The 26,819-nt window shown below is 44.4% G+C and overlaps 1 protein-coding gene across 4 annotated transcripts in view; it reads left to right on the top strand.

Moving 5' to 3' along the window:
- Nucleotides 1-12,260: 12,260 nt before the first annotated feature.
- Nucleotides 12,261-26,819, top strand: part of NEXMIF (neurite extension and migration factor) — an 801,617-nt gene continuing 787,058 nt past the window's right edge. For all 4 annotated transcript variants that reach the window (XR_011199139.1, XM_069210975.1, XM_069210943.1 and 1 more), the window contains exon 1: nucleotides 12,261-12,617. The gene's annotated coding sequence lies outside the window, so the exon portion shown is untranslated. The remainder of the gene's footprint in view (nucleotides 12,618-26,819) is intronic.

The raw sequence follows: 26,819 nt of genomic DNA, 5'->3' as shown, positions 1-26,819 counted from the left end.
AAACATGTTGGTCATATGTATTCCTTTTTAGACTCCAAGAGACATTGGCCCTCATTCTGACCTTGGCGGGCGGCGGAGGCCGCCCGCCAAAGTCCCGCCGTCAGATTACCGTTCCGCGGTCGAAAGACCGCGGCGGTAATTCTGACTTTCCCGCTGGGCTGGCGGGCGGTCGCCTTCAGACCGCCCGCCAGCCCAGCGGGAAAGAGGCTTCCACGATGAAGCCGGCTCGGAATCGAGCCGGCGGAGTGGAAGCTGTGCGACGGGTGCAGTTGCACCCGTCGCGTATTTCACTGTCTGCGCAGCAGACAGTGAAATACATGTAGGGGCCCTCTTACGGGGGCCCCTGCAATGCCCATGCCAGTGGCATGGGCACTGCAGGTGCCCCCAGGGGCCCCGCGACCCCCCCTACCGCCATCCGGACCGCCGGGATCTGGATGGCGGTAGGGGGGGTCGGAATCCCCGCGGCGGTGCAGCAAGCTGCGCCGCCGCAGAGGATTCAATGGGGCGGCGGTACACTGGCGGGACCCCGCCAGTGGTGCCGGTCCGACCGCGGCTTTACCGCCGCGGTCGGAATACCCATTGGAGCACCGCCGGCCTGTCGGCGGTGCTCCCGCGGTCCTCCGCCAGGGTCAGAATGACCACCATTATCCTCTAACGAGCCTTTTTTCCCCCTTGTTCTTAGCCTTACCAGCATGCACCCTCATTAAAACTAGCAGTAGCAATTGGTGACTTGCTTGGTAATTTTATTTTTCACCCCATCTGGATCTCTGTAATTATCCAGTCAGTCTAATTTCAGCACTCCCTCTGGTTCTTTTAACCAAGAGGTTGAGTCCGCCCAAGTAGTATCATCTTACTTGGGTGGGGCTAGGTGGTCAAATGATGAAGCAAGACACTATTATCTGTGTGAGACCACCTAGTCCGTAAGGGAACTCCCCCCTCCACCTGTAGAACAACACTGCACCCCCATGCTTGGACATTTTCCAACCATGACTTCCCCGCTTCAGAATCTAAAGCGATTCTAACACTGTACGCTGAGGGAATATCGACCCAGTCCTACCCTCAGTTCCTACTACCCCACACCTTTAGTGATGATATAGTTTCCTTTGGGAGGTGGTGTGGGTGAGCAATACTCCCAGTGCTCTCCTTTTGTGTGTTATTGGCTTCAAGAAGTACTCCAGTCCCCCAGCAACATAAAAAAACGGTGAAGTCTCCAGGGTCATTAAAACCATGACCCCAGGACAATGTACCATTTTTTTTATAGTACTCCTAGCTAGAGCGCTATGCTCTTCAGCTGGAGTGCAAGGTCCTCTTGTGGTTCTTTTTATGATTCCATCTTGTGGGTTGAAAATAGTAAAAGAAAGTCTTAGAGACATGTTGGTTTTATTAAAACTAAATATGTCTCTGAGTCCAGATATCTCTAACTTTTTCTGAGGGTTAATCCCCTCATGAGCAACTCAAGGCCCTCTTTAACTGATAATTTTTCAAAAACGGCTGAACGGATTTACACCACATCACACAAATCAGATAGGGAGTGGGCAACGGAAGGGAAATTGGGGAGGAGAATGACAGCAGCTTGGGCAAATGACAGCATGTGACATTTTCCTGCGTCCGCCAATTGTGGCTGAATTATTGGGTAGCTTTGTGGGCAATTTACACAATTTTTGTTTTCTGAAACATAAACTAACAATATTTCTTTTCTGCATGACTTGGTTACTTCTAGGTGCCTTTTGGGAGTCGCAGTTACAGGGCTGCGAGCAGCAACCGGGGATTAAGTTCAATGAGGTGTTTGTGAAGGATGGGATGCAGAAGCTTTGGTGGAAGAGATCCATGACGGATCAGAAAGGGAAAGGGAGTCGGAGAACCTGTGCAAAACTAAAGGAAGCATTTTGTATCCAATGGTCGGTTTGGAATACTTTCAAGAGGGAGAGGGATGTGGGAAGGATTATATTTTTGTCATGGAGGTGGGAAGAAGCTGTCATCGCCAGAGTTGCCTGCAGTACTTAGGAAAGGGTAAACGTTATTAGATGTAGGGGCAGGTTGTATGGCACACATTTGTGTGAGACTAGGCTACCCACAGAAACACACATACTGTGTTTCCAGAGGAGTGAGATAATGCACTAGAGAAGTTGGGCTTTGAAGTGGTATGTTTCATTAGGCAGCAGTGTTGCTAAATGTTATTAGGTGGAAACTATGTTCTTGGAGGAAATAAAAGTCTTGTTTATTTCGTTCCAGGTTGAGTTCCGGGCCTAGTGTCAGCATTGGCATTGACTTAATTGGCCATTCTCTGGTGAAGTGGGTGGCAAAACAAGCTGAGATGCAGCATTTTGGAAAATGTCTAGGTCTGAGCGTGGATGAGTTTGAAGTGCATTTATTGGGCTGGGGTGCCACAAGATGAGGCAATTGCTACCCTGTTTTTGCTAAGTTAGCAAAGGCCTGTTGTTGTCCTGATTTGATGCTGATTCACCTAAGAGTGAACGACTTGGTGCAATTATTTGTTCTTTCACTGTTGAAGGTGATGAAAACAGATCTCTTATGGTTGAAGAAGAGAAGTATGGTTTGGAACTGACATCTTGTGGACAGAGCTACTGCAGAGGAGAGTGTGGTGTTGAGCAGTGAACATGATGCCATTGAAAGGGCCAGGAAAAAACATAAGCCTTAGGTGTGTTGAATCATGAAAATATTGTGGAAGATGACTTCACTTTGTTATGGCCAGATAGGGTGCATCTCCTCTTTTGAGCAGTGAGTACTATCTCCTTGACATGGGTAAATGTTTAGAATGTTTGTGTTGAAGCTGTGGACTTAGAAAAGTTATTCTGTAGGTGGAGTTCTTATTCAGGTGCTGTGTAATAATAAAAAAAGATAGGGGGGAACACCAAGTTTGGTTTTTCCTGTTTGGCCATTTTTTAGAAGGTTTTCACTTGGGGGTTGATGTGCTGTTGCGTGTGTTATTTCTCAGATTGGAAATGGGCAGTGAACAAGAGAAAGATGTAAAAGCAGGAGGGGCAAGAGAAGCAAGGATTGTGCTGGTTTGAAAAGCTCAATGACTAGTGATTGGAAGCATGAATATGGTTGAGGTTGAAAGGCTGGTAGTTTCTGTGGGAAGTTACTGGGAGATTAAGGTAGGTTGGGTTCAGGTTCATAATTGTACTAGTGAAGTGGAGTTGTTACATTGTAAACAGTAAAGAAATTAGCTGATGGGTCTGGAATTATCATATTTTAAAGCACTCCTAGCTAGAGCTCTATGCTCTTCAGGTGGACTGCAAGGGCCTCTTGTGGTTGTCTTTATGATTGCATTTTGTGGGTTGAAAAGAAAGACTCAGAGACATATTGGTTTTATTTACAAAATATATATGTCTCTGGGTCTTTATTTAAATATTTTTCAGCCCACAAAATGCAGCATTAAAAACTATGTTAAAAAGAAGAGTTACAGATATATTTTGAAATAAAACTTTATTAACCATTTTATAATACGCACTATAACTAAACATTGTATTGTGTGAATTACTGAAATATACATTATATTAAAAACAACTGGTGATTTTTGGAGAAAGATGATAGAGGTTGGCTGCTTGAGTGGGGTTAGATGAAGGGTTTGACCAAAGGCCAAATCATGTGGCCAAAAGGGTGTGGGGTTGCTTGCCTGGGAGGGTTGGACGTAGGACAGCCAACCTCATGCCATTCACAGCCAAAGACTGTGTGCGAAGGGCCACTGGCTTTAAGTATAGTAATAAAATATTACTTTACATTAAAAACCCATAGAAATTCACTGAGAAAGCAAAGATTAAACTGACACCATAGTTAGGAATTGTATGTATTCTTTACTTTACATTAAAAAAACTGAAAATTCACTGAAAAAAACAGAGCCAAAAGGTAACTATAACTCATGCACTCACAATGCACAGCTAATTGCCCCACATATTACATAACTCATGACATGTACTATAAAATCCTAGAGAACATCACTGCAACATTTGAAATGACATAATTATAAAGCAACCTTTATTACACTGATTTTGTGACTTGTGTATTGCTGCATGATGGTACTTTTCAACTTGGATATGCACATTTAATCTACTTTGGCACAATTCTTTTTCTACAAACTGAATACTGCTTTCTTCCCAAAATTAATTTGGTGTTTCATTTGTACCCTTCTTCTTTTTTATCCTATCTCCACTATTTCTTCTGAAGCATTTTGTTTATATGTTAATCTTCAAATGTTCAGATACCCTGTGTTTCATGCTTCTCATGCATAGTTGAATGTATTTCTGAGATCGTGTCTGCCTTGCTTCTTTCTGTAAAGAGAACTCTGACAATCCATAGGTAGGAAGTGCTGTGCTCTACAAAAAAACCTTCTATAAATAAAACTGTCCCAATCAATTTCCCATCTCCTTCCTGCGACTCTGAGCCAATATTTATTAGGGTGAGAGGCATCTAGAAGTAGGACCACAGGGTACGAAACAGATGTGACCGTCTTCCGCAAATCAAGCGGGCCCAGGAGTACTAATTGTTATGTGTGCTTAGAAGGATTCTGGCCTTAATCGCCATGGACTTCCATGGGGTGGCAGGAGCAAGAGCCAGAGCTGAGGAGTTGATGGGCCGAGCTGACACTCCTTATTTTATATAATGAATACTTTTATGCTTACAATGTGTATAAGTCTTTCACACATGACAAATTGGGGTTGAGCTGGCTGGTGTTTATTAAAAAAGGGAAAATGCAAGAAAAAACAGGTACATGTTTGGAAGACATTTGGAGTATCGGAGACAAAATGAGAAATTGGAAGTAAGTTCTCAAGGAACAAAAAAAAAGAAAAAGAATCATGAAGCAGAAGATTACTCTGAAATGTCTTTAATTCACCTTTGTGATGAATAAACTACAGTTTGCCTTTTCCAATCTCAATAACAGTTATACTTACCATTTTGTGGCATTTGAATGGAACTTAGCAACAATCTCAGCATTCTTTTGAGTTTGTGCACTTGCTTCCCTAGCAACACATTCTGTGCTGAAGTTCACATCCTGAATTAAAGTCTTCAAGTGATGTCTGGATGTGCAAAGACTCTTGGGAGTAACAAAGAGCATTTGCATAAAGTTATGCAAAGTGACTCCAGCGTGGCGTCTATCTTACTAGTCACATACTTCAACACTAAACTGAATTCACAGTTTGAGGTCTTGTGATGATTCAACCTCTGCCAGTATACTCTTTGAAGTTTGATGTGAAGCTCAGATTATATTTGGAATAAGGATTCACACATCTTGATGTCAAGTAAACAATTGTTTTCTCCTCCTTTCTAAATACATATTTTTAGTCATCCCTACCATCTTACAGTGCACAAGGTTACTTCTTCAGGCACATTATGCAATTAATTGGACTCATAACAGCGGGTATAGTAGTGAAGAGTGGACAGTGGACTCATCCAGTTTCCACTGGTGAAGTCTGAACACTGGACAATTGCACTTATAACTTCATGATGAGTCTACCTACATTTGCGATCTCCCCCCCCCCCCACGTCTTGTGGCCAGCTGGATCAGAACCTTAACTGAGATGGAATGACTGGAAGGAGTACTTTTTACATTACATAGCTACAGTTGATATTCAAGGAGAAATGGTGCCAGAACATAAGAAAATAATTATTTTACATTCACAAGGGCCAAAGGTGCTAACAATTATACTCAAATGCAGAAGTCATCTTTTGTTGGAGGGGATGCAAATGTGTTTGAACCCATAGAAGATGTACAGATTTTTTTTTGCTCCCAAAGTAGGCATTGGGATTACACGATACAATTTGTTTTTCAGGGAAAACAAAAAAACTGAATTGATGGAAGAGTATGTTAATGATGTCAAAAAATTAGCAGTAGATTGGACCGAAGTGTTCAGGAAAATAACCGCCAGCACAGAAAGAACAATCTCGCCCACCCCAATAGTTGAAATATTGGGGGACTTCCCTCGCCCTTCAGCTCAAAAAATAACCAATAGGTTTATAGACCTGGCGCTGATACTAGCAAAGAGAGAAATAACCTCGCACTGGAAGGATCCGGGGGCCCCATAGTGGACAGGTGGCAAAATGCACTAGTGAAATGGGCCAAAACTGAGAGCACGGTACTACTGAAAGAAGCACTGCAAGGACAAAGGCCTAGAGACAATGCCAAACATTGGGACTCACTGCTGGATAATCTAAAGACAATGGATGCTTCCACTTCAGAGGATAATACTTCTGACACTGAATCAGACTCCGAGCAGACAACTACTACCACAACATAAAAACACCAAGGAACACTGATTAATCCCCTGCCAGCAGAAGATTGTTGTAATAAGACTATTAGATGACGGACAAAGTGCAAGATGGGGGGAGGGGGGTTAGAACACACAGTTGGGACTAATCTAGTATCTGCATTTGTTATGTGCTATAATCTTTTGTTAAAAGCAATAAAAAATATATTTAAAAAAAAAAAAAATAGCAGTAGATTGTCAATTTGGTGCATTACAAGATAATCTAATTTGTGACCAAGTGGTATTGCATGTCTGTAATTCTGCTATTCATGAATGGTTAAGGGTACAAGGAGATTCTCCTCTGAACTAAATTGTAGCCAGAGAAGGAAAGCAGAAACGTCTAGTAGATGTGTCAATGCATTGAAGTCGGATGAGAAAATGACGGAGGCAGTGTCTAAAATTAAAACTGATTCAAAGAATAAGGTGGATTCTGGGCGCTCACATGGAAAAAGTAACGTAAAAGTATCTTCAACATGTCATAGGTGTGACAGTTTAGAACATTTAGCATTTGAGAAAACTTGTCCTGCAATAAATATCAAATGCAGTGAGTGTGGTATGGGTCACTATGACAAAGTGTGAAAGAGGAACGGACACAAGAACGTTAAATATATCAATACAACAGAACAGGACGACATAGAAACTTCCGACTGTGATAATGGTATGCAATCTAATATTATGGAATTTAAAGATAATCTGATTTTAGGCATTAAAGAAGGTTGCCACCTTATTGACAAACCTATGTCTTGTGCAAGAATTGGTGAAATTCAATTGAAACTACATGCAGATTCAAGTTCTCTGTATACTATAATCAACAAGGAAGTTTGAGATAAGAGCTTTGTGAATAAAGTGGGTAGTAAGTTGTTACCCGCAGACATTCAACCTGAAGGGTATAATGGTGAGAAGATTGATATGCTTGAATTTAGATGTTTCAAATCTGAATTGAAGAATTGCAGCACATATGGTAACTTGTATGTTGCTAACAAAAAAAAGCTCCATCTATGTTGAGGTGACTTGACTAAAGAAATGTACATATTATTTTACATCTGAAGAGTAAATAGCAAGTCTTAGTTGTAAATGAAGGTACTAAAGTAGGTGAATTGATGTTACAAATTGTCCAAATGTGAAATGTGTTTAGTACTAAAATTAGCAAATAAATCGGTTTTGAACACAAATTTATTTTGAAGACTTGTTCTTCACCTAGAGAACATAAAATAAGAAATATTCCAATAATAATGAGGCAAGATGTGACCACTGGTTTAAAGAGACTAGTTGCTGCAGATATAATTGAGCCTGTGGAGGCTTCTGAGTGGGTTTCTCCCTTAGTAGTTGCATGACATAGCAATGGCAAGTTAAGATTGTGTGTGGATTTATGTCATCTCAATCACAACATATTTGTTGACCAATTTCCCTTACTAAGAATCACTGAAATGTTAACTTTACTGAAGGAAGCAAATTAGTTTCCACAGTTGATTGTACGTCAGTTTATCATCAGATTCCTTTACCGGACAAGTATAAATGTTTGACATTGTTTATAACACCAGATGGATGTTTCCAATTCGAGTGCATGCCATTAGGATTGGTTTCAGCCGCTGTGGTGTTTCAACAGTGGATGTCCCAAATCTTTGGGAAGGTAAAAGGCGTTAAACTTTTTCAGGATGATATTTTAGTATTTGGCAGAACACAGTTAGATAATGATGAAAGATTGGGAAAAGTTTTGAGCATATTAGAATCTAAGGGACTTAGGCCCTCATTACAACTGTGGCGGTTGGCGGAGAAGTGGCGGTCTTACCGCCAACAGGCTGGCGGTACAAAAATAGGAAATATGACCATGGCGTAACGTGATTCGGTGGGCGGTGTTCTGTTGACGGGGCGGAGGAGGTGGAGCAACCTCCACTTCCCCGCCGACCGCCAGTATGGCTGCTGGGGGCTCTCCGTCCGGAAAAGGACGGAGGGCTGCCAGCATTCATAATTCGCAGAGTGGAAAACTGCCAGCACTGGCGGTCTTCAGCACGGTGGTCCCTCGGCGGTCTTGTGAAAAGACCGCCGAGGTTGAAATGACCCCCTTAATGTAGAATTATTTTAATGGTCGTATGTGGAAAATAATGTCACTTACTTAGGTCACATAGTGCTGATGGCATTAGACTGAAAACATCTTTGGTAGATGCTATTCAGAATGTGCCAGCACCTATTTGCAAAGATGAAATAAGATCTTTTATAGGGCTGGCGGACTTTTGTTCTATGTTCATACCCAGTTTTGCTGAGGAGGCTTTCATAATAGACAGCTCTTAAAGATTAATAATAAATGTGACTGGACAGTTGAATGTGATTTAGGTTTTCATTGCCTTAAGGAGTCTATCACTAATTTGGTTCTGCTACAACTACATATGCTATTAAAAAAGGTTTCAGGGCAGTGCTAACCAAGTGAGGAAAGATGGTAGGGAGAGTTTTATTGCCTACACTATGAGATCCTTATCTCACAATGAACAAAAATATTCTATTATAGAAAGAGAGATCTTGGAGTGTGCATGGGCCAAAGATCATTTTAGAACATTTGTATGAGGCAGACCTTTCACTTTGAGACGAGATCACAAACCGCTAGTAACAATTCTCACTACAGAAGGAACCAATAATACTTCTGCCAGGGTAGCCATATTATCTATGAAATTACAAGATTATAAGTATAACGTTGTATATGTGTCTGGCAAGGAAAATGTGATTGCAGATTTTCTCTCCAGAATGCCTACACAGATGGAGATGTGTGAGGATGTTTTCTAAAATGATTTTCATAATGCTTATGTGCGTGACATTAGAATGACTGTCATTGCAAAAGATACTTGGGAACTGGAAAATAAGAAAAAATTGTGTGCTATCTCAAGTATCTAAGTATGTAAAGGAAAGATGGCCCAGTAGGCACATTTTCTCAAATACTCTGAGATTGTTTTGGGAAGTGAGATCGGAATTGACAAATGTTAACAGCGCAGTGGTAAGAGAAGAAAGAGTGGGGCCAGCTAGTATTTTATGTAAACGGGTAATTGAATTGTGTCATGAAGGTCAGTTTGGCATTACAACAATAAAACAAATGTTAAAACATCATTTTGGTGCCCTGGCATAGATTTGAAAATTGAGAGGTTTGTGTGTAATTTCTTAATTTGTATTGGAGCTAACTTCTTTAAAACATTAAGACCACCAATGGGAGCATTTCAAATGCCTAAGTCGCCATGGGAGAATATGGCTCTAGACATTAAGGGTCCCGTTAGGGAATCTCAGGAGTATGTAGTGGCTGTAATTGATTTAGTTTCGTGTTGGCCTTTAGTGAAAATGATGAATGAAGCAGATACGTATATTGTTTTACTGTTTTTAGATGAGCTATTCTCATATGAGGGTATTCCTTAAACATACTGAGTGACTAATGGGGTGCAACTGTTATCCAATAAAGCCAAAGACTATTTTGCCACACTAGGCATTACTCACAGAACCACTTTATTATTTAATCCCAGTGGAAATGGTACGATTGAAAATGTTATCAAAGTTACTAAGAATACAATCCAGTTAGCAATGTAGATGTCATACTTTGGAATTTCAAGTGGAGAAAATGGTATTGGCTTATAGGATATCTAAAAAATGAAGTAACAGGATTTTCTCCATTTGTATTAAAGAGGGAGAGAAATCTGAGAACAAAATATAACTCTGAGTGGTTATTTGAGGCCAAAGTACAACAGTGGTCTGTCGATTATGTGTGTGAGAGAATTGTGAATACCTAATTCAGGAACAAATTGCTGTATGACCAAAAACATAATACTAAAGAAAGTTTTATTATGATTGGTCAGTGGTTGCCTGATAAGAAACCCTGTAAAGTTTATAAAGGAGAGAGTTAATTTTATGAACCTGTTGATGCATTTCTTCCTTCGCAGGAATCATCACCTGACAAGGTCAATGAATCTTTGGACCCAGCATGAGGGTGTGGAGAACAAGTCATTAAAATTCAATACAACCCAATTCAGCTACACAGTATGACCATTGTAGCCATACAAGGAAAAGTCCAGTCAGAAATAAAGTCCAAGACTTTGAGTCTAAGTAAGGGCTTAGACAACTCTCAAGCGAAAGTTATAGTTATAAAGATACAAAATCGGCAAAGGTTGGCCCAGGCAAAGAAATAAGCTTAAACAGACTAACATTAGAAGAACTAAGCACTCCATAAATAGAATACAAAACATGAGAAGAATAGCATGATGTACAGAAAACTAGAATTGCTCAGTGTTAATAAGCATTGAAACAATTTAAATAATTTAGGTTCAGCTAGTTTAGGCAAGGGAAAACCCTACAGGTTACAGGTCACTTAGGCTAATGAAATGAAGTAAAACAGCACATTAAATCATGCAAATAAAACACATTTCAAAACACAAAATCACAGGCGCTTTATGCCTCAAATTGTAAATATGTGGAATTATGTAGTTGGAATATGGTAAAAGTTAAAAAAAGAAATACTGTACAGCGTATTGGTGAATCCTGTCCCAATGATTAATAAACTGTCATTAACATCCATGTTGCAGTGATTTCAAGTGAATTAACACTTTTAATACATTTCTGCTAATATGGCACAGACCTACATTTCTCTGACTTTGCATACGATGTTAAAACATTTCCCATTAGAAATCTAATATTGTTTTAATACAGCCTGCTAGCTTGCACTCTAAAATATAACATGATGATGAATTAATTATTCAAACATGAAACTCAATAACTATTTCATCAGTTAGACTAGAATGAATGCACAGTAACATGGCTTCTCAGTGCATCACTTTACAACCAAACTGTTAGTACTCTGATTAACATAATGCAAAAAGTGTCACATATAGATGATCGCTATGACATGAGGGAAATACTAAAATGTCAACTACATCAAAGTAATTGAGGTTATAAAAATGTCAACTACATCAAAGTAATTGAGGTTATAAAAAATGTAGTATAACTTGGTGACGGAAGAGTGTGGAATTTGAGGAGAATAGCTGTGAGCTCCACTTCAGATGCTTCCTCCTCTGGTATGGAACAGTTACCTCATAGTCCATATGATTATGTGTGGATGCTTAGGAACAATGTGGTACTCCTGGTGTAAACGATACAGCTTCTCTCAATAAGTATCATGACAGTGAAGTTGTTCACTCCAACTTAAATAATGAGAATAATGATGTATTTAGGTTAGCTTTCTCACAGGAAATGGCTGAGTATGAGAGACGTTGGTGATACTAAAGAAAGAACAACTGGTGTGCCTTTGGTGGGAGATATTCCTAAGTCAAGTAGTTCACTGTTTGATAAAATGTCATGAGAATCCAAACTACAGAAACATATCCGGAGACCTCCCGGGTTGTTAAAAGATTATTATTACTAGTCATCATAATATACTAATCATCATAATGAGCTAGTCATCATAATATACTAATAGTGTTCTCTTTTAACTTTCTGTACATTGAAGGGCTATAGTGTGTAAATAGATTTCCTATAACTTCTTTGGTATTGATTTAGGGTATACATCTATAATTAATTATTATTTGTATTTTTTTATATAGTTTGTACTTTGTTAGAATAAAATATATATATGTCAAGTGAATGGGGGTGTATTATGCGTGCTTAGAAGGATTCAGCCCTTACTCGTCAAGATATTCCATGCAAGAGCCAGAACTGAGCAGCAGGTTAGCCGAGCTGCAGCTCCTTCTTTTACTTAATAAATACTGCTAAATTTACAGCGCGTGTAAGTCTTTGATCCATGACACTGGTGCATCAGCCCCTGTAGTGAACACCACACTCCCCATCCTGAACGCTCGCTCCATTGTAGTTTCTCCCGCACCAAGCCACGCCCTTCGCGGGACCCTGATCCAATCAGACACCTCCCAGGGCACCCTCTGCTCCCCCCTCACCCCAACCGCGCTGTCACAGAAGGAAGGGCGTGGCCTCGCGCCGGGCGCACCACGCAGGCGCCGACTTTCGCCGTTGACGTGCGAAACGCGGTCACGTGACGCCCACCGCTGCCCCGCTCGCCCCTCTCCCCTCCCCAGCGATGGGACCCAGTGGCCGCCGCAGGGAAAAAACAGAGGCAGCGAGCTAGCGGGGAAGGGGGCGGCTTGGTACCCACGGGCTCCGACCGCCGTGCGGGGACCGCAGCACCGCCGCAGCAGCTGGCGGCCGGAGGAGGGGGGCGTGTGTGCAGCTTCAGCACCAGGGGCAGCGGCAGCGTCCCCGGGAGGCGTGTCCACCTGCCGCGGCCGGAGCAGGCTCGGGAGGGCATGGGACCGTGACTGCGGCGGGACCCGCGGCAGCAGCCGGGCGGCAGGGGGGAGCCGGGCCGGCGCGGAGGAGGTAGGTCCCGGACTCATTGTGTGCAGGGGAGGCGCACTGCAGCATCCCGCCCGTGTCCGCAGTGCTCGTGCCGTTCATTGTGAACCCCCCCCTCCCAGCGGGGCACTGGGGCCGCCGGCCCCCGCGGGCCTCGAGGGGGGCAACAAAGGGCAGCGCGGCCCTGGGTGCGCAAGGGGCCCCGTGGCAGCAGCATGCGCCGAGAAAGGCCATTTTGGGCTCCCAGAGGAGGGGCTGGCATGGCTGGAGGGGGGTGGTGGTGTTGTTTACTCAGCCCCCCCCTCCGTGCACCCTGCTGCGGCAGTGCTGCTGTGCGTGGCATTGTGTGGTGTGCACCGTCGCAGGTCAGTGTGTGAGCCCGGTGGCTATGAATGCAGGGCATTGTGGCCAGCTGCACTGGCGATGCAGCCCTGTCGTGTCCTTTCCAACGAGAGCGGTGCAGAGGGGCGCTTCTGCTAGCCTGGGCGACAAGAAATAAAGAATTGGGGGCCCGGAGGGGACTTACTGCTGCAAAGATGCACGTGTTGCAAAGGACCGGGCCGTCAACAGATCTCTTTAATGTTTAAGAATATTAGGACGCCAGGTGGAATGAAATAGGCAAATTTTCTGCTTGTTTGTGCATTCGTAGTCTGTGATCAACCCCACTCTAAAGTCATTTGTCAATTATACTACAATAGCACAGCAATTACAAATTGTGGTAGCTTTCACCACAGCACAGTATTAGCCAAATATGCAACTGCTTACTGTTATTACCGGTAGTAATACTTTTGGGAAATTTTAGAATAATAGTAGTTGTGTGTGAGCAGTGGGGTAACCGTTTGAACTAATTGTGTTATGGTTATATTGTGAATGAATCTGTGCACGTAACAATGTGATGCTGTTGCCTTTTGCAAGTTATTGAAGGAGATTGACTAACACGCATGTAGTTATACATGGTTATGTAGCTCGCGTAATGGCCGGGGTATGGTTTCATAGCGCTATCATAGTACACAAGTTCCTTTTCGCACTGATTTTGTGAATTTAAATATTGACACGAGTCTGGTTTACAATAGGAGTGTTTGCAAGTTCTATATTCCTCAGATTAATATATTAGTGCTATGTAACATTGTGGGACTACTGACTACATTAGGAATAAGACTTTTTGGTTATGCGGCCGGAGACAAGTGTAACGTAGGTTTACTATCCTGCGTGTGCTCTTGCATGATAAACTCAGTTTGTATTGGTGCATTGTAAGGAGCGTGGCATGGTTCTGCTGTGGCAGTTTGCCCTATCATTCTGAAAATGTTAACTGACGCGTGTGCAGTATTTTTACGATTGTACGTCATTGTCTTGTTTTAAAATCAAGCATGTTACAAACAGATCTGAGCAAACAGCGAGAAGCTCAGCGCTGGCAATGTTGATTCAGATGAAATAAAGTGGCCCTTGATTATTCTGTCCTTCTAAAGTATGTGCGGCGCTCTCAAGTCCATATCTCCATGTACTGCGATAAGCTCCAGTGTGCATTGGTTTGTGCCGCAGTGAGTGATAACGGTGCAATGCAACGACGAAGTTCCATTCCTTCAAGCCCCAATAAATCCAGCTGTTAGCGAATGCCGACTGATCGGTGTGTGCACAAGGTTTACGAAGGCACTCGTGTCACCTGCAGCGTGCACACTCGTGCAGTAGAAGAGGAGTGCCGCTGTGTTTCCATTGGGTCCTGCTGAAAGACACCGAACATTAGTGGCTGATGGATACATCGGCCTGCCACTCCGCATGTGCATGTTACGAGCGTACACTTCACGCTGTTCTCTGTCGCATTAAGAAAGGGGGGACAGCAGACTCCTAGCCGTCCCAGTAAGTGAATGGAGGATGCTGGTTAAAAGTGCAATAGATGTACAGTTTGGCACATGCCTGTATTGTCAAATCAACCATAAAGTGTGTCACATGGGAAAGCAGCACGCAGCTGTGTCGCTGTTGAGGCTTGCACAAAGAAGACAGGCCAGGGGGCAATACTTGGGGATGGGCAGGGCTGTGTCTGGGTTGCACAGGTTAAGGATGCAGCTGTAAACACGTGTACACTATTGTTTCGCGGTGTTTCAGTTTTGCAGCAATAAAGGAAGACTCTTCAGATTAACCTGGCGGTGTAACCTTGAGACAAGGCTGTGTTCATTATTTCACGCTTGGCTGACGCTCGTTTTCATTGTTGTCATGAGAGTGATGCGCAACTGTGTTAGAACTGGCAAGAAGAACGGATTTGAGAATGTCTGGCTAATGTGCTGTATGATTATCATCCCATGTATGCAAAGAACTCGAGGCAGCCAGGAGCGCCGGGTTGAGCACCTTTACCAAATGCCATCTTTTAATAAAATCGGTCGACTGCTGGAAACTGCATTTCTTGAAAGTGAGTGCATTAGGAGTAGCCACGAGGGAGACCGCTGATAACGTACAAGGCCTAAGATGTCCGCGCATGCGCTGCTTCTACTCCACCAAATCGGCGCTTGTTTACGACAAGCGCAAGTGCTATTTTTTTAACTATTGACCTGGCATGTTCTAGAGCACACCAATTTACGATAAGCGCGGTACAGTTGATTGTGCTTTTCTCAACATAAGTGCACTCTGTGCCTTTCATAGTATGTTTATCTGCATTTATTTAGCGCGAAATGTTCAGTCAGGGCATAATACAGCAGGGTCGAAGTTCTGGATTGCACATAGTCTTGAGACTAGACTACTGACCCTACAACCGAGAAAACGTGTTTGATTTCTCTTTTTTTTTTAACCTAAATAGCAGTGTGGTTCTGCAGAAATCACGAGCGCTTTATGCCTCAAATTGTAAATATGGGGAACCACCCCCCTCAGCAAGCACCTGCCCTGAGTGTAGAGGGGACTTTCCATGTTTTTAGCAGAGTGCCCCCACAGTTTCATTATGCCACAGATTGCCAAAGTAGTTATTGGCACTGAACAAAACTACGTTGTGTACCAATATGCTCCTTGCGGACCAGCAGAATGTGATCACTCATAGTATAGCCAGCCGATAGATAAATAGAATTTTAATAGCAACAAAATGTCTTGGTCAACAACAGACCTAATTAGAAACCCAATTCTTAAAGAAAGTCACAAAAGTGCACACATGCTATATGTCTTTGAATTAGTGGCATTAATGAATTCACAAGAACTTAAAAAAGTCAACCAGGAAATTATACTCCTAGAAAATGTTTAACTGTATTATAGCACAAGCAAATATACATGTATAGATTTGCTCATGCGGAAATCTGTTGAGCATTCACACGTTCACGTTGACTTCGACCACTTTTTTCCCCCAATCCTGGAAGAACTTCTACTTCTGCCATTGTCAGGAGTAAATTTCCAACCTTTCTCAGTATGGGAAAAGATAAGGGAAGAGCTAGTGAATAGCCTTTAAACATGCAAGTTAGTAGGTTTGCAGACTCAAAGGCTTTCCAGCCCTGGAACTATTATTTACTGCTTCCTCCAGCCCCGGTACGTAGATCTGGGGAAAGGTAGCAAACCAAGGCAATTGCTATAGTAGGGATTGACACTGCAAGTTTCTAAGCCCTCTTATAGTATTAGCCATGGCATGATCAGAAAAGCTATTATCAGAGCTCTGACATAATGATATTGCTGCCATAATTTGTCGCCGCACTGCTTGGCACCAAAGGGATAAGTAGATTTTTTTTTACAGGACAAGTAGATTTAAGAAGCAACCTGTCCCGTGGACAAGTAGATATTCTATTAAATTCCACACCCCTGATTTGGAAGGGGCGTGTTTAGGACATTCCTTCCAAATACCAAAGCACAGTGGAACCACTGCCTACCCTTAAAAAAATAAAAATGAAACTTTTGATTTTTTTTTTCTTTTTCTTTTTAAACACATTCCATTTTCCTTCAAGGAAAACTGACTGCATTTAAACAAAAAGGCAGCTTTTTAATAAAGCAACCACAGACATGGCGATCTGCTGTCCCTAGCAGGCCACCGTCCCTGTGATGGCTGTGATTCCTAATGGGTCACAAAATGCTACCATCATGATTAATATGCATGAGGTAGGTCTATTTGAGACCCACTAGGAATCGCTAATTAAACACTCAGAAGAGTTTTCTTATATTAGGAATACCGATTTCCTAATTCCGATTCAGAGAGAATTGCAATGAGGAAATTAGGATTCTTAATGTTAGTACATCTTGCCCATAGTCCTTAAGAATTCTAGCCACTAGAACTATAGGGTAAATGTAACATGCTCTTTGCAAAGTGAAACTCAAATTAACAGCATTTCTAATTTAATTTTTTTTTGATTAATCTTTTTTTTTTTTATGGCATAGGCAGAGTGCAACTTTAACGTTTGAGGCGTATGTAGCTTCAAAGTGACAAAACATCTAAATACAGAACACATCAAAACTTTAAATGTTAAATGAAGCATACATCCAAATAAATCATCCATAGATGTAAATATACAAGCCTAGAATTTTACTGGTGGTGCTTCATTGAAATAGTATGACCTTATAAATTCGGTAGAACGTGGGTGTTTAGATTATTCAGTGTAAAATGCCCATTCTGGGAAGAAAGGAGCTCAGATTCAAAATGAACTTATTTTAAGATTATTGTTTAGTTTTCACATATATTACAGAACTAGAACTGGTCTCTAAATGGTAACTCTGTTGAAACAGTGACCTTCTTTCTTTGCCACAAATAGTTTCATGGTTGCATTCATATATTTAACCACTTCGCTGCCAGGCCTTTTCCCCCTCCTGTGCCAGGCCTTTTTTTGCCTATTTGGGGCAGTTCGCGCTTAGGCCCTCATAACTTTTTGTCCACATAAGCTAACCAAGCCAAATTTGCGTCCTTTTTTTCCAACATCCTAGCGATTCTAAAGGTACCCAGACTTTGTGGGTTCCCCTGAAGGAGGCCAAGAAATTGGCCAAAATACAGTGAAAATTTCGTTTTTTTCAAAAAAATTGGAAAAAGGGGCTGCAGAAGAAGGCTTGTGGTTTTTCCCCTGAAAATGGCATCAACAAAGGGTTTGCGGTGCTAAACTCAGCAGCTTCCCAGCTTTCAGGAACAGGCAGACTTGAATCCGAAAACCCAATTTTTCAACACAATTTTGGCATTGTACTGGGGCATACCCCATTTGTGCAATTTTTTGTGCTTTCAGCCTCCTTCCAGTCAGTGACCGGAATGGTCATGAAACCAATGCTGGATCCCAGAAACCTAAACATTTCTGAAAAGTAGACAAAATTCTGAATTCATCAAGGGGTCATTTGTGTAGATCCTACAAGGGTTTCCTACAGAAAATAACAGCTGAAAAAGAAAAATATTGAAATTGAGGTGAAAAAAACATCAATTTTTCTCTACTTTTTACTCTGTAACTTTTCCCTGCAATGTCAGATTATCGAAAGCAATATACCGTTACGTCTGCTGGACTCCTCTGGTTGCGGGGATATATAGGGTTTGTAGGTTCATCAAGAACCAGAGGAACCCAGAGCCAATAAATGAGCTGCACCCTGCAGTGCGTTTTCATTCTATACCGGGTATACAGCAACTCATTTGCTGAAATATAAGGAGTAAAAAATTGCTATCAAGAAAACCTTTGCATTTCCAAAAAGGGCACAAGATAAGGTGTTGAGGAGCAGTGGTTATTTGCACATCTCTGAATTCCGGGGTGACCATAGTAGCACGTGAATTACAGGGAATTTCTCAAATAGATGTCTTTTTTACACACACTCCTATATTTGGAAGGAAAAAATGTAGAGAAAGACAAGGGGCAATAGAACTTGTTTTACTAATCTATGTTCCCCCTAGTCTCCCGATAAAAATGGTACCTCACTTGTGTGGGTAGGCCTAGCACCCGCGACAGGATATGCCCCAAAACACAACGTGGACACATCACAGAAAACAGAGCTGTTTTTAGCAAAGTGACTACCTGTAGATTTTGGCCTCTAGCTCAGCCGCCACCTAGGGAAACCTACCAAACCTGTGCATTTCTGAAAACTAGAGACCTAGGGGAATCCAAGGAGGGGTGACTTGCGGGGCTCGGACCAGGTTCTGTTACCCAGAATCCTTTGCAAACCTCAAAATTTGGCTAAAAAAACACATGTTCCTCACATTTCTGTGGCAGAAAGTTCTGGAATCTGAGAGGAGCTACAAATTTCCTTCCACCCAGCGTTCCCCCACGTCTCCCGATAAAAATGATACCTCACTTGTGTGGGTAGGCCTAGCGCCCGCGACAGGATATGCCCCAAAACACAACGTGGACATATCACAGAAAACAGAGCTGTTTTTAGCAAAGTGACTACCTGTAGATTTTGGCCTCTAGCTCAGCCGCCACCTAGGGAAACCTACCAAACCTGTGCATTTCTGAAAACTAGAGACCTAGGGGGATCCAAGGAGGGGTGACTTGCGGGGCTCGGACCAGGTTCTGTTACCCAGAATCCTTTGCAAACCTCAAAATTTGGCTAAAAAAACACATGTTCCTCACATTTCTGTGGCAGAAAGTTCTGGAATCTGAGAGGAGCTACAAATTTCCTTCCACCCAGCGTTTCCCCACGTCTCCCGATAAAAATGATACCTCACTTGTGTGGGTAGGCCTAGCGCCCGCGACAGGATATGCCCCAAAACACAACGTGGACATATCACAGAAAACAGAGCTGTTTTTAGCAAAGTGACTACCTGTAGATTTTGGCCTCTAGCTCAGCCGCCACCTAGGGAAACCTACCAAACCTGTGCATTTCTGAAAACTAGAGACCTAGGGGAATCCAAGGAGGGGTGACTTGCGGGGCTCGGACCAGGTTCTGTTACCCAGAATCCTTTGCAAACCTCAAAATTTGGCTAAAAAAACACATGTTCCTCACATTTCTGTGGCAGAAAGTTCTGGAATCTGGGAGGAGCTACAAATTTCCTTCCACCCAGCGTTCCCCCACGTCTCCCGATAAAAATGATACCTCACTTGTGTGGGTAGGCCTAGCGCCCGCGACAGGATATGCCCCAAAACACAACGTGGACATATCACAGAAAACAGAGCTGTTTTTAGCAAAGTGACTACCTGTAGATTTTGGCCTCTAGCTCAGCCGCCACCTAGGGAAACCTACCAAACCTGTGCATTTCTGAAAACTAGAGACCTAGGGGGATCCAAGGAGGGGTGACTTGCGGGGCTCGGACCAGGTTCTGTTACCCAGAATCCTTTGCAAACCTCAAAATTTGGCTAAAAAAACACATGTTCCTCACATTTCTGTGGCAGAAAGTTCTGGAATCTGAGAGGAGCCACAAATTTCCTTCCACCCAGCGTTCCCCCACGTCTCCCGATAAAAATGATACCTGACTTGTGTGGGTAGGCCTAGCGCCCGCGACAGGATATGCCCCAAAACACAACGTGGACATATCACAGAAAACAGAGCTGTTTTTAGCAAAGTGACTACCTGTAGATTTTGGCCTCTAGCTCAGCCGCCACCTAGGGAAACCTACCAAACCTGTGCATTTCTGAAAACTAGAGACCTAGGGGGATCCAAGGAGGGGTGACTTGCGGGGCTCGGACCAGGTTCTGTTACCCAGAATCCTTTGCAAACCTCAAAATTTGGCTAAAAAAACACATGTCCCTCACATTTCTGTGGCAGAAAGTTCTGGAATCTGAGAGGAGCTACAAATTTCCTTCCACCCAGCGTTCCCCCAAGTCTCCCGATAAAAATGATACCTCACTTGCGTGGGTAGGCCTAGCGCCTGCGACAGGAAACACCCCAAAGCGCAACGTGGACACATCCACAATTTTGGGAGAAAACAGTGCCTACCTGCGGATTTTGGCCTGTAGCTCACCCGGCGCCTAGGGAAACCTACCAAACCAGTGCATTTCTGAAAACTAGAGACCTAGGGGAATCCAAGGAGGGGTGACTTGCGGGGCTCGGACCAGGTTCTGTTACCCAGAATCCTTTGCAAACCTCAAAATTTGGCTAAAAAAACACATGTTCCTCACATTTCTGTGGCAGAAAGTTCTGGAATCTGATAGGAGCCACAAATTTCCTTCCACCCAGCGTTCCCCCAAGTCTCCCGATAAAAATGATACCTCACTTGTGTGGGTGGCCCAGGTGCCTGCAACATAATAAGGCCCAAAACCTGAAGGGATAGAAGGGATAGCACAGCAAGTTTATAAGGGCATATTCTTTTATACATCTTTAGACGGACTCTGCTTTGGGGACCCACATAAGTGAGGTGTCATTTTACTTGGGAGACTGAGGGGAAAACTGGGGAGTAGGAATTTTGTGCTGGAGCGGTGATCCTACTAAGAAAAATATGCTTTTTTATGCAAATTGTGAGGTTTACAGAGGAGTCTGGGTAAGAAAATGTTGGGGGAGCCACACAAGCCACACCTCCCTAGACTCCTTGGGGTGCCTAGTTTTAAAAAGTTTCTGGGTTTTGTAGGTTTCCCTACATGACGGCCGCACCCAGGACCAAAAACATAGGTGGGCCCTCCCCCCCCAAACACAGGTATTTTTGGAATATATCACTTTGATGTGTGCACATACGTCCGTGATGTGCCAAACACTAAAATTGTGAAAAGAAACACACTTAGGTTATGTGAAGAAGACCCCTCACCCACCAACCAAGTTGGTGGCATGCTTCATCATCGGGGTCCCACCTGAGGCACCTAGCGTGTCTCAAGTGTGCTGCGACGCCTGATTACAGCAGAGCAGGTTTTGTCATTTGTACCACACATACTGGTTGGATTTGGCACGAGGGTGAGTGATGGTTCAGTAGATCAAATTTTATTAACAAGAGATTTCACAAAAGTGAAATGCACTGGTAATAACTGAAAGGCCAAAAAACTGAACCAATGACTCACAGCTCGTGAGCTGTAAAGCCACGACAAGGCACCAACCGCTTTACAGTCCATTCACACACCTTTCATACATGACATGCACTAGACCATTCACGCCGCCAGCCACGGGCCCAGCACATTACAAGACTCGCATCCACAGACAGCGCCAGTCAAGGGCCCATCACTTTCATACGCCCACATGCCTGATACAGCAATCACACCAGCTGATGAGTGTGTGGACTGGCGTTTGGCCGGCACTGCCAGCCAAGCGCCACCCCACCCACACCACCAGCCAAGCGCCACCCCACACACACCGCCAGCCCAGCGCCACCCCACACACACCGCCAGCCCAGCGCCACCCCACACACACCGCCAGCCCAGCGCCACCCCACACACACCGCCAGCCAAGCACCACCCCACACACACCGCCAGCCAAGCGCCACCCCACACACACCGCCAGCCAAGCGCCACCACACCCACGCCGCCAGCCAAGCGCCACTCTACACATGCCATCCCCTTTTTTTTGTTTTTAAACAACAAAGAAACCACTAATCATAAATTAGTACAAAACTACAAACACAAAAGCTCTAACTGAATACATGACTAATGCCAACCGTGAAACCGAACATATAAAAATATAAAACACCAGTTTACGCTCACGGAATTTCCCAATAATTCTTCTGTGTGTGGTAGCTCCTGAAACAGCCACCCACACACAGCCCAGGCTTTGAAGGACAATCAGGGCAGTACATCCTAGTCTCCTTCCTGATACCTCTTCGAGCACAGACTCTACATCTCTTAGCAGGAAAGTTTTTTTTGGCCGTGGGAGGAATGTGCTCAGCAAAGTGACGATCTTTCAATCTAGCCACATCCTCCACCACTGCTTCTCTAGGAACTCTTGCCTGTTCCAGCACAACAAGGCTAGCTATGATAGACTCCTGAAATTTCACAAATGTCATCCTTGACTCTGGAGAACTATCCTTAAACACAACAAAAGCATTAAAAGTTGCCAAGTGGAACAAGTGAAGCGCTAATTTCTTATACCACACATAAGACTTACGAGCAGCAGTGTAAGGTTCTAACCTCTGATCTACTCTATCAACACCACCCATGTGCTTATTATAGTCTAAGATGCACACAGGTTTGCGCACTTCGGCAACCTGACCCCAAACAGCCACAGGTGAAGTACTCTCATCATGGATGGTGCTTAGCATGTATACATCCCTCTTGTCTACAAATTTCAGAGCTAGCAGCTCATCATTCCGCAAGGCACTGCACTGTCCCTTCTCAAGTTTTTTACAGACAAGCTCTTTTGGATAGCCTTTCCGATTAGAGCGGATTGTGCCACAAGCAACAGTGTCCACTCTGAACAACTCCTTGAACAACCGAACTCCAGTGTAGAAGTTATCTACATATAAATGGTGACCTTTGTTAAACAGTCGTCTACCAAGTTCCCACACAATTTTCTCACTAACTCCAAAAGTGGGAGGACAACCAGGGGGGTCAATATTGGAATCCCTACCAGTGTAGACCCGGAAATTATAAACATATCCTGTACTACTTTCTGACAGCATATACAATTTAATTCCATACCGTGCCCTCTTGCTAGGAATGTACTGCCTAAAAACCAAACGACCCTTGAACAGGACCAAAGACTCATCTACAGATATTTCTTTCCCTGGAACATAGATCTCTGAAAACCGATCTACCAAATGATCAAGGACAGGTCTAATCTTAAAAAGACGGTCAGAATCAGGATGATCTCGTGGCAAGGCTAAAGCATTATCTACAAAATGCAACATCCGAAGAAGAAGCTCATACCGGTTACGACTCATGATGGCAGGAAATATAGCAGTTGCCATCAAGGGACTAGTAGACCAATATGAAGACAGCGACGGCTTCCTTATCAGCCCCATCAAAAAAGTTAAACCCAAGAACTTTTTCAACTCTTCCAGATTTGTGGGAATCCACCGGCTAGCTCTAGCGTGTGGCCTAAGTCTGGCAGCGTTGTCCCTCAAAAACTGCTGTGCATACAAATTAGTCTGCTCAACAATCTCTTCCAAAAATATATCGTCCATAAACAACTCAAAAAAGTTGACGGGCAAAAAGTTTTCCGTATTAACTCGACACCCTGGAAAACCAGTAAACGCAGGCAACTGTGGCTGCTCCATGTTTGGTGCAACCCATGCGTCAGGTCTTCCAATGGGAAGCCTTTCAGCCGCTGGCTCCTGCACCATTGGCACATCACTGTCCTCCTCTAAAACAGGCCCTTCATCAGCACTGAGAGTGGCTTCATCATCAGATGATTCATCTCTGACAGAAAATTCACTTCCAGAATCCTGCACTTCCTCCTCTGCCTCAGATGCAGAGTCAGTCTCATATTCATGGTCAGAAGATGACTCAAAAAGCACACTAACAACCTGCTGAGCGGTCATCCTACGGCTGGCCATGATCCTTCCTACTAAAATTAACTGGACAAATACACCACCAACAACCAGCACTGTGTAAGATAAGTAACAAAGTATAGGTTTATCACTAAGAATTATAAACTCAAAAACTATACTGCTCACTTGCCTGAAAAAGCTTGACTCACCAGCAACTACTCTGCACAGCCACAGCAATCACCAACGATATCCCACTAAAAAGAGAAAAAAAAAAAGCAAATTAGACATAAGACAACACAATAATCATTGTGCATAACTCTAAGGACAATTTCACACACAATCCTGCATTCAGTACACCACCTACAAACATGTCATTCATGCATTGCAACAATACTCACTTGGAGTAAATTTATTTACTTACCTAAAACATGCAACTACGCAAACCGCAGGACAACTACTGCCAAAACTGCAACAAGCCACAGCAAAGTCAGCAAAAGCTTTGAACTAAAACAAAAAGGAGAAAAACTGTTATTATCATAAAAGTAAATACTTCGCCAGTTGACAAACACTCCGCCACTAACCATTTTTTCATTTTCCCGTGTCTAGTCTTCTCTGCTTGGGGGAAGATGGGCCTAAAAAAAAAATAGGCCAATCTACCCCCAAGGGGAGGGGGCAGAAATCACCCAGATTACATTGCACCATTTGGGGGGGGGCGACCCTTGCCCAAGGTGCCACACCCCCACACAAAGCACACACACACATACATAGTATCCCTGGCGCTATGGGGATTCTGCCCCCCTTGGGGACAGAAAGGCCTAAAAAATAGGCATATCTGCGCCCTAGGGGGGCAGAACTGCCCAAAAATACATGTGGGCCCCTGGGGGCGACCCTTGCCCAAGGGGCCACCCCCCAACACAAAAAATAAAAATCAACAATAAAATCCCTGGTGTCTAGTGGCTTTCTGCCCCCCTTGGGGGCAGATCGGCCTAAAAATAGGGCCAATCTGCCCCCAAGGGGGGCAGAAACGACAATAAATACATTGCGCCCCTGGGGGGAGCGACCCTTGCCCAAGGGGCCACCCCCCAACACAAAGCACACATACATACATACTATTTCTGGCGCTATTGGGATTCTGCCCCCCTTGGGGGCAGAAAGGCCTAAAAAAAATAGGCCTCTCTGCCCCCAAGGGGGGCAGAACTGCCCAAAAATACATGAGGGCCCCTGGGGGCGACCCTTGCCCAAGGGGCCGCCCCCCAACACAAAAAATACACATCAACAATAAAATCCCTGGTGTCTAGTGGCTTTCTGCCCCCCTTGGGGGCAGATCGGCCTAAAAATAGGGCCAATCTGCCCCCAAGGGGGGCAGAAACGACAATAAATACATTGCGCCCCTGGGGGGAGCGACCCTTGCCCAAGGGGCCACCCCCCAACACAAAGCACACATACATACATACTATTTCTGGCGCTATTGGGATTCTGCCCCCCTTGGGGGCAGAAAGGCCTAAAAAAAATAGGCCTCTCTGCCCCCAAGGGGGGCAGAACTGCCCAAAAATACATGAGGGCCCCTGGGGGCGACCCTTGCCCAAGGGGCCGCCCCCCAACACAAAAAATACACATCAACAATAAAATCCCTGGTGTCTAGTGGCTTTCTGCCCCCCTTGGGGGCAGATCGGCCTAAAAATAGGGCCAATCTGCCCCCAAGGGGGGCAGAAACGACAATAAATACATTGCGCCCCTGGGGGGAGCGACCCTTGCCCAAGGGGCCACCCCCCAACACAAAGCACACATACATACATACTATTTCTGGCGCTATTGGGATTCTGCCCCCCTTGGGGGCAGAAAGGCCTAAAAAAAATAGGCCTCTCTGCCCCCAAGGGGGGCAGAACTGCCCAAAAATACATGAGGGCCCCTGGGGGCGACCCTTGCCCAAGGGGCCGCCCCCCAACACAAAAAATACACATCAACAATAAAATCCCTGGTGTCTAGTGGCTTTCTGCCCCCCTTGGGGGCAGATCGGCCTAAAAATAGGGCCAATCTGCCCCCAGGGGGGGCAGAAACGACGTAAAATACATTTGCCCCCAAAGGGGAGCGACCCTTGCCCAAGGGGCCGCCCCCCAACACAAAAAATACAAATCAACAATAAAATCCCTGGTGTCTAGTGGCTTTCTGCCCCCCTTGGGGGCAGATCGGCCTAAAAATAGGGCCAATCTGCCCCCAGGGGGGGCAGAAACGACGTAAAATACATGTGCCCCCAAAGGGGAGCGACCCTTGCCCAAGGGGCCGCCCCCCAACACAAAAAATACACAGCAACAATAAAATCCCTGGTGTCTAGTGGCTTTCTGCCCCATCGGCCTAAAAATAGGGCCAATCTGCCCCCAGGGGGGGCAGAAACGACGTAAAAAGCATGTGCCCCCAAAGGGGAGCGACCCTTGCCCAAGGGGTCGCTCCCCTACACTAATATTCACTCACACACACACATACAGAAATCCCTGGTGTCTAGTGGGCATTCCTGCTGCCCGATCGCATCGCGATCGGGCAGCAGGAATGCTCAAAGAGACATCGAGGGAAAGGAAAACCCTTTCCTTTCCCTCGATGCCTCTCTGAGAGCACCCCCACCCCGCACGAAGGTGAAATACTCACCTTCTCCCTTGACGCGCTGGAAGCAAATGGCTTCCAGCGCGTCATTCCCCGTTTCCATGAAATCAGCGCGCGATCGCGCGCTGACGTCATGGGGGGGGGCGGGGGGGGTGGGCGTGAAAGGGGAAGGGATTCCCCTTTCAGTCCTGGCCTGGGGGTGTTGGGGGGCGGCCCTCGGGGGAAGCGCTAGCGCTTCCCCCGACTGCCAGTCCCTGGACGTAATGGTTACGTCCATGGCGCCACACGGGCGCTGCCATGGACGTAACCATTACGTCCGTGGCGGGGAAGGGGTTAACTAGGTGCCTAGGACATTTGGACTTTTAAGGTGTACTTTACAACTTCATTCATCTTTATGGCCAGTCTTAGCTGTTTAATTCTTTCTCTTACTAATT

The sequence above is a fragment of the Pleurodeles waltl genome, chromosome 2_1, assembly GCF_031143425.1.
Source record: "Pleurodeles waltl isolate 20211129_DDA chromosome 2_1, aPleWal1.hap1.20221129, whole genome shotgun sequence".
In the NCBI taxonomy this organism is placed as follows: Eukaryota; Metazoa; Chordata; class Amphibia; order Caudata; family Salamandridae; genus Pleurodeles; species Pleurodeles waltl.
The sequence above is the reverse complement of the archived record's forward strand: the minus strand, read 5'-3'. Positions and strand labels throughout refer to the sequence as shown.